This window comes from Tursiops truncatus, chromosome 18 (assembly GCF_011762595.2).
Source record: "Tursiops truncatus isolate mTurTru1 chromosome 18, mTurTru1.mat.Y, whole genome shotgun sequence".
NCBI classification, from domain to species: Eukaryota; Metazoa; Chordata; class Mammalia; order Artiodactyla; family Delphinidae; genus Tursiops; species Tursiops truncatus.
Window position 1 is genome coordinate 33742753 of NC_047051.1, and position 12209 is coordinate 33754961.

Here is a 12209-nt window from a genome sequence, read left to right on the forward strand (position 1 = left end):
TTAATAATTATTCCTTAAATCAATCAAGCTATTAAATAAGCAACAGCTTTTTATTAGGATAGGATAATGGCAAAGAATCAAAGACCCACTAATTTTCTCTCAACTGAAGCCCCAAACCCCTTTGGCACATTGGTTGATTTTTGCTGAATCTGAGTCCAATAGGTATATAATGACGATTTAAGGTTGGTTTAGCTAATAATTTCAAGAAAACTAGAAGGCTTGGGAAATAAGAGAAACCTCATTTTCTATGGAAATTTTGTAAAATATATTTTGCAGTAAAAGATTCTCCTTTGTTTACTATTAAAGACCAAGAAATTCTCTATAAATTAAACTAGGCAAAAACTTATTTAATTTGGTATGCTTGGAAGTTAACCAAACTAATTTGTGTGTCAGTCATCATTTTGTTAATCCATTCCACTGATAGGCTTTGAAAAGAATGTAGAGACATTTCATCATCGGGTCACCTGTGGGTCATATTTAGCACTAATTGTAAAGATGGCTCACCACAAATGAGATATTCAAGCTAGAGAAGAGCCTCTCATTTCAAGATATACCTATTCATCTCTTCTTAGTCATGCCTTGCTGACAGATTATTATGTTTCCTTCAGTACTAACATTTTGCCATTCCATGTAAAAGTCAATGGCAATCAAAACATTGATTTCAGTCCATAGCAGTTGAAGTAAACAACACCCTCAGTTTCATGTGGATTTCCCTTTTATCATTTCAAAGGAATGGAATGTAGATAACTACTGTGATGAGACTAGAAATGAGACAGAGTTTATTATACAGGGGAAAGCCAAGTGCAGAAGTTGTGGACAGCTTTATGATGGATATTTACTAGTTTGAAGATAATGAAAGTTTTCCTTAACCAAAGACTCAATAATTTTAGAGTTTATGCACAAAACTTTAATAAATTTCATTAGCAGATGTCAGATATATTTGACCACTGACTTCCAGTCATGATTCACTTTGCTTGTTTATTTGGCTGAAAATGAGGTGTGCCCTGAAAGAATCTCCCTGGGTAATGACGTTTTTGTAAAATATTCATTGCTTTAATTAAAGTAACTGTATATATCCTGTGTTCATTTACAAAAATAATTGCATAAGCATGCATTCAAAGCTATCAGGAGAGTTGGCTAGATTCATTCACCCATACAAAAATATTTATTGCATGCCTATTATGTGTTACTATTCTGAGGGCTATAGAAGACCAAAAACACCTACCCTCTTGGAGTATGTATACATTGTAATCTGTAAATACAGAAAATCAGTGAAAAGAAGTAAGTAAATTTGTGAAGTACTAGATCGGGTTAAGTACTATGGAGAAAAATCAAGCAGAGGATGGAGACAGAGATTGACGGAGGATATGCTTTTTTAATAAAGTGGTCAGGGAATGTTTCATTGAGACATTTACATTTAAGTAAATACCTTGCAGTTGGCAACTAAGTGACATTTGGGTAAAGAGTACAACAATCAGAGTGCAAAGGCTCTCATCTGGGATATGTATGTTAGGCTGGATATGAGTAAGGAGGCTGGAGGGGTAGAGCAAAGTGAGCAAAGGTAATATAGAAGGAGGTGAAGTTGAAGGAGAAATGAAGATTCAATCTTATTAAACCTTGTAGATCAACATAATGATTGGAATTTACTCAGGGTAAGATTGGAAGCTACACTGGGGGGTTTGAGCAAGATGCGTGACACAACATGACTCATGTTAACAGGATAGCAGATGATCTGTTGGACATAGAGGTAGTTGGGGGAGGAGCAGAAACAGGACGGCCTGCCTTCCATCCATTTTTGTACTTGCTTATTCATACAGCAAATATATATTCAATATCTACAATGGTTCTATCAAGAAAAAAGAGGAATTTTCTATAGTTTTACAAAAATAATTTGAATTCTATGAGTGAACTGAGTCCCAGAAAAGATGTCTTTCTTTCTAATAAATGGATAATTCCCTGTCCTTTTTTTTTTACTTACTAATTAACTTTATTATTTTTTTTCAGGAATTTAAGTTTCCTTTTTTTTTCCCAAAACTCACACACACACACACACACTCTATTTTATTTTTACAAGAGATAAATAAACTGATACCAAGCACTGTAAATGGATGACCGCAACAAAGATTGCAATTACCAAACACAAAACACACTCATACTGTGTCATAATACTGACATTCAGTCCAGTAATCCTCCACTGTAACAGCTCCTTTGCTTTGAAGTGAAAATTGATTTGTATATTATTTGCCTCTCAGTCCTTGTGGGATTTTTTTATTATTATTCGAACAGAAAGTCACAAAAATTATAATCATCCTCATCAGTTCACTCAGTCCCATGTAGTTAATTTTTTTTTCATCCTGATCTTTTGTTAGCACTTTTATGAATTCATCAGTTTTCCATTAGAGTTCTGAAAGTGCTTGTTCATTCATTTCAGCAGTATAGTCAGTTACCAGAAACCTGTACTTGTCAGAGTCTTTTCCATGAATTCCTTGAAGATGAAATCCTTTTATAGGAACATTTTTGCAAAAGCGTCAGAGTACAGCCAGAACTGTCTGTAAATGACAAAAGACTTAAAATGGACCACGGTTAAAGATTTAATGAAAGTTCATAATAATGCAATTGACAAGGAAATTTAGTTATTTCTGAGATATACAATTTAAAGTAATAACTAGAATTATGACTTATAACATTATAACAGAACATATAAGATTTATAGATATTTCATGTAATGTCTGAAACATTTATATTAACATATTTCCATACAAATAACCAAAAGAAAGTTTAGTATTAGTTGTTTTCTTTTGTTTGTTTGTTTGTTTGTTTATACTGCAGGTTCTTATTAGTCATCAATTTTATACACATCAGTGTGTACATGTCAATCCCAATTGCCCAATTCAGTACACCACCATACCCACCCCACTGCGGTTTTCCATCCTTGGTGTCCATAGGTTGGTTCTCTACATCTGTGTCTCAAATTCTGGCCTGCAAACCGGTTAATCAGTACCATTTTTCTAGGTTCCACATACATGCGTTAATATGATATTTGTTTTTCTCTTTCTGACTTATTTCACTTTGTATGACAGTCTCTAGATACATCCATGTCTCAACAAATGACTCAATATTGTTCCTTTTTATGGTTGAGTAATATTCCATTGTATATATGTACCACATCTTCTTTATCCATTCATTTGTTGATGGGCATTCAGGTTGTTTCCATGACCTGGCTATTGTAAACAGTGCTGCAATGAACACTGGGGTGCTTGTGCCTTTTTGAATTATGGTTTTCTCTGGGTATATGCCCAGTAGTGGGATTGCTGGATCATATGGTAATTCTATTTTTCTTCATTTAAGGAACCTCCATAGTGTTCTCCATAGTGGCTGTATCAATTTACATTCCCACCAGCAGTGTAAGAGGGTTCCCTTTTCTCCACTTCCTCCCCAGCATTTATTGTTTGTAGATTTTCTGATGATGCCCATTCTAACTGGTGTGAAGTGATACCTCATTGTAGTTTTGATTTGTATTTCTCTAATACTTAGTGATGTTGAGCAGCTTTTCATGTGATCCTTGGCCATCTGTATGTCTTCTTTGGAGATATGTCTATTTAGGTCTTCTGGCCATTTTTGGATTGGGTTGTTTGTTTCTTTAATATTGAGCTTCATGAGCTCTTTATATATTTCGGAGATTAATCCTTTGTCCTTTGATTTGTTGGCAAAAATTTTCTCCCATTCTGAGGGTTGCCATTTCATCCTGTTTATGGTTTCCTTTTCTGTGCAAAAGCTTTTAAGTTTCGTTAAGTCCCATTTGTTATGTTTGTTTTTATTTTCATTACTCTAGGAGGTGGATCAAAAAAGATCTTGCCATGATTTATGTCAAAGAGTGTTCTTCCTATGTTTTCCTCTAAGAGTTTTATAGTGCATGGTCTTACATTTAGGTCTTGAATCCATTTTGAGTTTACTTTTGTGTATGGTGTTAGGGAATGTTCTAATTTCATTCTTTTACATGTAGCTGTCCAGTTTGCCCAGCACCACTTATTGAAGAGACTGTCTTTTCTCCATTGTATAACTTTGTCTCCTTTGTCATAGATTAGTTGACCATAGGTGTGTGGGTTTATCTCTGGGCTTTCTATCTTGTTCCATTGATCTATGTTTCTATTTTTGTGCCAGTACCATTTTTTCTTGATTACTGTAGCTTTGTAGTATAGTCTGAAGTCAGGGAGTCTGATTCCTCCAGCTCCATTTTTTTCCCTCAAGACTGCTTTGGCTATTCGGGGTCTTTTGTGTCTCCATACAAATTTTAAGATGATTAGTTCTAGTTCCGTAAAAAAGGCCATTGGTAATTTGATAGGGATTGCATTGAATCTGTAGATTGCTTTGGGTATTATAGTCATTTTCACAATATTGATTCTACCAATCCAAGTACATTGTGTATCTCTCCATCTGTCAACAGTGTCTTATAGTTTTCTGCATACAGGTCTTTTGTCCCCCTAGGTAGGTTTATTCCTAGGTATTTTATTCTTTTTGTTGCAGTGGTAAATGGAAGTGTTTCCTTAATTTCTCTGTCAGAATTTCATCATTAGTATATAGGAATGCAATAGATCTCTGGGCATTAATTTTGTATCCTGCAACCTTACCAAATTCATTGATTAGCTCTAGTAGTTTTCTGGTGGCATTTTTAGGATTCTCTATGTATAGTATCATGTCATCTGCAAACAGTGACAGTTTTACTTCTCCTTTTCCAATTTGTATTCCTTTTATTTCTTTTTCTTTTCTGACTGCCATGGCTAGGACTTCCAAAACTGTGTTGAGTAATAGTGGTGAGAGTGGACATCCTTGTCTCATTCCTGATCTTACAGGATATGTTTTCAGTTTTTCACCATTGGCAATGATGTTTGCTGTGGGTTTGTCATATATGGCCTTTATTATTTTGATGTAAGTTCCCTCTATGCCCACTTCTGGAGAATTTTTATCATAAATGGGTGTTGAATTCTGTCAAAAGTTTTTTCTGCATCTATTGAGATGATCATATGGTTTTTATTCTTCAATTTATTAACATGGTGCATCACATTGATTGATTTGTGTATATTGAAAACTCCTTGCATCCCTTGGATAAATGCCACTTGATCATGGTGTATGATCCTTTTAATGTGTTGTTGGGTTCGTTTGCTAATATTCTGTTGAGGATTTTTGCATCTATATTCATCAGTGATTTTGGTCTGTAATTTTCTTCTTTTGTAATACCTTTGTCTGGCTTTGGTATCAGGGTGATGGTGGCCTCATAGAATGTGTATGGGAGTGCTCCTTCCTGTGCACTTCTCATAATGTTTTGGTCAGAAAAGATGCTTGATATCATTTAAATTTTCTTAAATTTACTGAGGCTTGATTTGTGACCCAAGATGTGATCTATCCTGGAGAATGTTCCATGTGCACTTGAGAAGAAAGTGTAATCTGTTGTTTTTGAATGGAAAGTCCTATAAATATCAATTAAATCTATCTGGTCTATTGTGTCATTTAAAGCTTCTGTTCCCGTATTTATTTTCATTTTGGATGATCTGTCCATTGGTGTAAGTGAAGTGATACGTCCCCCACTATTATTGTGTTGCTGTCAATTTCCTCTTTTAAGCTGTTAGCAGTTGCCTTATGTATTGAGGTTCTCCTATATTGGATGCTTATATATTTATAATTGTTATGTCTTCTTCTTGGATTGATCCCTTGATTATTATGTAGTGTCCTTCCTTGTCACTTGTAACATTCTTTATTTTAAAGTCTATTTTATCTGATATGAGTATAGCTACTCCAGCTTTCTTTTGATTTCCATTTGCATGGAATATCTTTTTCCATCCCCTCCCTTTCAGTCTATATGTGTCCCTAAGTCAGAAGTGGGTCTCTTGTAGACAGCATATATATGGGTATTGTTTTTGTATCCATTCAGCTAGCCTGTGCCTTTTGGTTGGAGCATTTAACCCATTTACGTTTAATGTAATTATCGATATGTATGTTCCTATGACTGTTTTCTTAATTGTTTTGGGTTTGTTTTTGTAGATCCTTTTCTTCTCTTTTGTTTCCCACTTAGAGAAGTTCCTTTAGCATTATGTTGTAGAGCTGGTTTGGTGGTGATGAATTCTCTTAGCTTTTGCTTGTCTATAAAGCTTTTGATTTTTCCATCGAATCTGAATGAGATCCTTGCTGGGTAGAGTAATCTTTGTGTAGTTTCTTCCCTTTCATCACTCTAAGTATATCATGCCACTCCCTTCTGTCTGGTAGAGTTTTTGCTAAGAAATCAGCTGTTAACTTTATGGGAGTTCCCTTGTATGTTATTTACCTTTTTTCCCTTGTTGCTTTCAATAATTTTTCTTTGTCTTTAGTTTTTGCCAATTTGATTACTATGTGTCTCGGCCTGTTTCTCCTTGGGTTTATCCTGTATCTGACTTCATGTGTGTCCTGGACTTGAGTGGCTATTTCCTTTCCCATGTTAGGGAAGTTTTCAACTATAATCTCTTCAAATATTTTTTCTGATCCTTTATCTCTCTCTTCTCCTTCTGAGACTCCTATAATGCAAACATTGTTGTGTTTAATGTCCCAGAGGTCTCTTAGGCTGTCTTCATTTCTTTTCATTCTTTTTTGTTTATTCTGTTCCACAGTAGTGAATTCCACCATTCTGTCTTCCAGGTCACTTATCCATTCTTCTGCCTCAGTTATTCTGCTATTGATTCCTTCTAGTGTAGTTTTCATTTCATTTATTGTATTGTTCATCTCTGTTTGTTCTTAGTTCTTCTAGGTCTTTGTTAAAAATTTCTTGCATCTTCTCAATCTTTGCCTTCATTGTTTTTCTGAGGTCCTGCATCATCTTCACTATCATTATTCTGAATTCTTTTTGTGGAAGGTTGCCTATCTGTACTTCATTTATTTGTTTTTCTGGGGTTTTATCTCTTGTTCATTCATCTGTCACATAGCCCTCTGCCTTTTCATCTTGTCTATCTTTCTGTGAATGTGGTTTTTGTTCCACAGGCTGCATGTTTGTAGTTCTTCTTGCTTCTGCTCTCTGCCCTCTGGTGGATGCAGCTATCTAAGAGGCTTGATGGGAGGGACTGGTGGTGGGTAGAGCTGACTGTTGCTCTGGTGGGTAGAGCTCAGTAAAACTTTAACCCACTTGACTGTTGATGGGTGTGCCTGGGTTCCCTCCCTGTTGGTTGTTTGGCCTGAGGCAACCCAACACTGTAGTCTACCTGGGCTCTTTGTTTGGACTAATGACAGAGTCTAGGAGGGCTCATGCCAAGGAGTACTTCCCAGAACTTCTGCTGCCAGTGTCCTTTTCCCCATGGTGAGCCACAGCCACCCCCCACCTCTGCAGGAGACCCTTCAACACTAGAAGGTAGGTCTGGTTCATTCTCCCCTTGGGTCACTGCTCCTTCAGCTGGGTCCCGATGTGCACACTACTGTGTATGTGCCCTCCAAGTGTGGAGTCTCTGCTTCCCCCAGTTCTGTTGAAGTCCTGCAATCAATTCCCACTAAGCTTCAAAGTCTGATTCTCTAGGAATTCCTCCTCCCATTGCCAGACCCCCAGGTTAGGAAGCCTGATGTGGGGCTCAGAACCTTAACTCCAGTGGGTTGACTTCTGTGGTATAAGTGTTCTCCAGTCTGTGAGTCACCCACCCAGCAGTTATGGGATTTGATATTACTGTGATCGTGCCCCCCCCTACCGTCTCATTGTGGTTTCTCCTTTGTCTTTGGATGTGGGGTATCTTTTTTGTGAGTTCCAGTGTCTTCTTGTTGATGATTGTAAACAGCTAGTTGTGATCCTGTTGTTCTTGCAAGAGGGAGTGAGAGCACTTCCTTCTACTCCACCATCTTGGTTCCTCTTCCCTGTCCTTGTTAAGTGTAACACATTCGGTTCTGTTAAGTCAGATTAACTGATCTGAAGAAAATAAAGCTAACAAAAAAAGCCCAAACAACTCTGCTTCATTGGTGTTTTTTTTTAGAAGAGATTCTTTATGACAAGGAGAAACACTGGAATTCTTCATCACATATTGCATTTTTATAAATATACTTACAATAACACTGACATGTTATTTATATAAGATTTCTTAGTATTTTGGAAATATAGCTAGTAGTGCTACAAAACCCAATCCAGAAGAAAAGGCAATGAGTTTCTTCAGGGAATAACAAATGGGTTCACTAGGCAGGTTATCAGAAATTACTTCAAGGATATTCAGATGACTTTCAAAGTTTATCATTAATGAAAAATTTGTTATTTATGTACTTTATAAGGTAGAAGAGAATATAGTTATTCTCCATTTTATAGACTCATTTCTGTTCAGTACAGTGTTTCATCTATCAATTAAAGCAGGTGTCCCCAACCCCAGGCCATGGACCCATAGTTGTCCGCGGCCTGTTAGGACTCTGGCCACACAATAGGAGGTGAGCTGTGGGCTAGCAAGCAAAGCTTTATCTGCCACTCCACATCGCTTTCCATCGCTCTCATTACTGCCTGAACCATCCCCTCACCAACCCCTTCCATTGAAAAATTGTCTTCCATGAAACTCATCTCTGGTGCCAAAAATGTTGGGGACCACTGTTTAAAGACATTAAGATTATGCTGTTTCAGTTATTCTGTCTTTGCTATGTCCTTGTTTGCATTATTAAAATAATATTTTGTTGATAAAAGTCATATGCAAAATCTTTGTACATAATTTCCATTTCAGTTAATTTTAATTCCAAATTTCACATGTCACTTTGATTTGAAGATTTCCTTTTATGAGCTGCTCTGTATTTTTGACAATTTCTCAATGACTTTTACTAGTGACTACAACCTATATCTAACATGTTGCTTTGCAAAGACATTTAAGCATTATTAAAAGAACTATGGGAGAAATTTTCCAAAACCCTTAGGAGCATAATGGGTTTTACTAATAGGTATTTTCTGGAGCTATATTTTATAATTACTAGATCCAAATTGATTTTATTTTTCCCCATGTCACATGGATATTCATATAGGACATTCTGGGATTATGTTAAAATTCAGTTTACCAAAAATTATTGAAATGATTTGCTGGCATAATAAGGGGTGGGGTGTTGCAACTCTTTTGAAGAAAATGAATTCTTGATTTCCATTGAGATAAATTTCCATAATAGCAATAATTTTGATATTTACATTGCCCTCATAAAGCACTATAGAAAGGTGATTCATTTTATGAACTATTTTTTTCCTTATTCTTATTGATATACTCATTGTTCACAGTGGTTAAACTCGCTTCCAAGTTTTGTAATCTCTTTTCTTCTCCAAATCCTAATTTCCACCTCAGTCTTTTACATCTCAGAAAATAGTACTGCCTTCACCCCACTGCTCAAGCAAGAAATGTGGAAGTCATCTTTATTTCCTCTACCGACTTCATCTCCCTCAAATCAATCCATCAATAAAGAGTTCAAATTTTATATTGTAAATCTGTCCATTCTTGTCTATTTTCAACACTACCATCCTTTCCTGAATTTTACCCTCTCTGAGCTGGAAATGTTAACTGTTACAGTCTAGTTGTTTTTTCTTCTTCCTCCATGCACCCCTTAAACAAAACAAAAGAACAAAAAAAACCTCACAAAAGAATCTTTTCTCTACATATCAGCATTGGAGCAGGTGGGTTAATCCAAATACTATAATAGTTCTCAACTGGTTAACACAGTTTTGTACATTCCCATTTGAGGTCATTTTTTTTAACTTTTTATTTAGAGCATTTTCTCCAGTGCTCTTAATATAGAACTTTCTGAAGTACTCAGTCTCAAGCGTATTGAGTACCAACTATGCCACATGATATCCATTTATGATTCAAAGTAAAAACAGCTCTGGTCAGTATGAACTCTAGGTGAGAAAGTGCCCAGAAATCCCATAGATTTATGGAATGAAGTTCCATTTTAATATTGAGAAGGGGATCTCTTTGTTTCCATAGCTTGATTTTTATGTGACCATCTTTGGATTCCGTCTTGCTACAGCATTCAAGCATAAAGGACTTCATTAATTTTAATTAATTTCCCCACTGATGAGGAGGATTTTATAGGATAAAACTGGTTGGAAAAAGAATGCACTGTTAATAGGAGAAAAGACCTATTTGTGTGTTTGGGAACCATAAGTCATTGTGTGTTGCTGGGACAATGGCTTGTTCAGGGGTGGGAGAAATTGAGTTGTTTCTGAGTCATAAAGGGAGAGCTTTCTTGCCATACTAAGGAGCTGGGATTTTATCTTGAAGACTGTGGAGAGACACTGAAGGATTTTATTATGTCTACTGTTGATTTTCAAAGCCTGGTGGGTTCGATTTTTCTTCAGAGTTTGAAAACAAAACTCTCCAGAGCCGTGCTTGAGAATACAAATCAAATCCAATAGGTTTAAATGAGTAGAGATGAAGCAGACCTTCAAACATATCAAAATTAAATGAGGATGAAGTTTGGTCAGAATAACACTTCCACAAATTGCTTCTCCCTCACCTTCAAAATAATCATGGAGTTTCAGGATGTGGTGAATGTGAACTAAAAATGTTTAGTGATTTTCAAACCAAAGGTTGGGGAAAAAATAGTATTCTCAGAGAATTGCCTTGCCAATTAAAATTCTTGATCAGCAATGTCTTAGTTTATAAACATAATATCATGTGGAAAATAATTGAAGGACAAGGATATATTTTCACCAAAGTTTTAACTTCTATTTTGTGTCACCTCATACATATGCATCTTTTAAATAATAAAAGACATTAGTGAAATTAAATACTTTTTAAACTAAGCATTATTTTAAAAATGTAACTGAAAAAAAATGTAACTGAAGGATTTACAATTAGAGACACCTGTTATATTTATTAAATTACATGTGTATTTCAAGAGCATCAAAATAAAATAAATATAATCTCAAGACATGCTGAGTGGCAGAAACACATGAAGTGAAAAATTGGAAAATGCACATGAAACTCCTCTCCCAAACAATACATTTCTCAACTTTTAAAGTAGAATCCAGAGTTGTTTTTTGTTTTTTTTTCTGTATTAGTAAACTGCAACAAGAAAATTGAAAATGTAACTAACAGTCATCTGTGAATGCTCTTTGAATATGTCCTCACCTTTTGAAAGGTATTTTGAAAAAAATGTATCATGAAAAAAATGGAAAAATAGCTTTGAGTATTTGAAATTATTGCACTGAAATATGCTAATTTTAGCAAATCAAAGACTATTAGAATATTGAGGGACCAGATGTGTTTGAATAACCCAGAAGTTATGAGAAGCAAATAAACCCACCTCCTCTTCCCCTGGCAGCACATATATCAATACCATGGTAGGTCCCTTTTGCTCTGCATGTGAAACCGGCTAAATATCTATCATAGCCAGGGTGATTTTCTCAAATGTAAGAAACAATGTAATTACAACTTTGCATGATCAAGGAATTGGAGCCAAGAGGGAATGGAGAGAGAGAGAGAGATGATGTTTCAACTGTGGGAGAAGTTGAAAGAAATATCTGAACTGCTCCAAGACTCTCACGAAAACAGCCCACTCTTACTTTGTTCTGCACCTACTATATTTCTATACTAATGGGATATGTTATCTCATTTAATCTCTTTACAGCCACCTTGCAAGGAGGCATTAATAACCCAGTTTTACAGATAAACATAGGAAACAACATAAAAATCAAGCAATGGACCGATGTAGAAAAATTAAGATGAGTCAGGATTCAAATCCAAGTCTGTTGGATTTGACTCAGTTGGCAAACTCCACCTCACACCCAATAATTGGAATATTTTTCTTTATCAAGAATGAAAATAGGTTGCTCTCATTTTCCTATGCAGCATTTCATCATTTCCCATGACTCTATTATTTGTATGAAATTTACTTAAAGGCTTAACATGTTCTGAATTTTCAATGTTCCTAGGACATCTTGGAAAATGGAGTGGCTGATCTGGTGAGTGGGTAACATGTCACTGAAAATTATTTTAACCAACTTACTTAACCAGGGGAAAATGTACTAACTGGTTGTATTAGTTATAATACTACAGTATTTAAGAGACATACAAGTCTCAGTACGGGAAAGCTGAATGGGAAACAAAGCAAAACCAATATGTGTTAAAAGATCCTTTTACTTAAAATGCAGAAGGCTAAGTTCTCAATCCTCCATCAACTCATTATATAAAAGGGAAAGCACATAACTTATTTGAGCCTCAGAATTTTATCTGAACTATGAGAATGGTTTAGTTGAG